This window comes from Culex quinquefasciatus, chromosome 1 (assembly GCF_015732765.1).
Source record: "Culex quinquefasciatus strain JHB chromosome 1, VPISU_Cqui_1.0_pri_paternal, whole genome shotgun sequence".
Lineage (NCBI taxonomy): Eukaryota > Metazoa > Arthropoda > Insecta > Diptera > Culicidae > Culex > Culex quinquefasciatus.
The window spans coordinates 9,800,490-9,801,723 of NC_051861.1; positions in this window are offsets into that span (position 1 = coordinate 9,800,490).

Sequence of the window (1,234 nt, forward strand, 5' to 3'; positions counted from 1 at the left end):
AAAGGGATCCTGCGAGTGGGAATCATGCAATAGATATACCGTCAGATCTAGCGAATTCGTGCAAAAGTCTCTTTCAAATCAAGTAAAATTTTCTTAAGGACAAACACTGCTCATAACAATCTCCTGAACACATGAAAAATGAAAAAAAAACATCTCGTCAACGAGTCTATTGGTTGAAACTAAGACATACACCCCGTTGTGCCAGATTTTAAGCACTTTAGTTGCGCTACCTCGCTGCTCTGCGTCGGGAGTCTGCCGTCTTTGCTTCGAGCTCCAAATTCGTCGCCGTCATCGTCAACAATAACAACACTGACTAACTATAGCCGGAGAGTGTGGCGAGGCGGCGGCAAGCTCGTCGTGGAAGGTTGGCCAGGCCACAACTGACGGCCTTTCTCTGTAGGAGCGTAAATTTACTCCACTCACAACGCTATACTACACTCTAGAGGGGTGAAACTTTGATTCAACTTTGGCCGGCAGTGACACACCTTTGAGTTTTGATACAACAACAAAATTGAAAGTTTTTTTTTGTTAGAGACGAGAAAATACCACCATCACTTCACTGCTAGGCCTGCAAAGATATTCAAAGGAATGTTCGAGTTGTGACTATTTTGCTTCTTCCGCAAAGTATTTTTTTTTTTGTTTGTTTATTTTCAAATCAGGCTCAGTTCGTTGGGTGAAGCCACGTTTCCAGTGATAGCGCAAACCAACGACAGCAGCCCCCAGCCCGTGGACGACAGGATCACATCAGTTCAGGAAACGACACTGTCAGTCTGATCAATAAATTTAGCCGATTTTTTTTTTTGGGCTCGACTTGCGGACGTGGTGAGGCCATCTGATTTCGCTTTTAAAAATGCAGCGATATCGATAACATGAACATGACGTATTCCACAACAACGTCAACAGTTTAAAATACGCTTCCTATAAATGGTTTCAAATAAAATTATGAACTTCGTTGCAATCAATACCAATTTTGTAGCAACAATCAACCACTTTCCTTTTTTTAAGAATGTGGTTCTACTATGTCTGTCAAGGTCTATGAAATTGAAGATTATGTTGAATACCACTTAAATGCTCATAACTTTGGTAGGGTTATCAAATCTATAGTTTTTTTTTTTCTATAGTAAGTTCTTTAAATTACCCATTCAACGATCGGTCGCATGACAGATCCGGACAACATTGTCATCAAAATTATCCGGCCTCCAAAAAGTGTATTAATAACACTTAAGTGCTTATA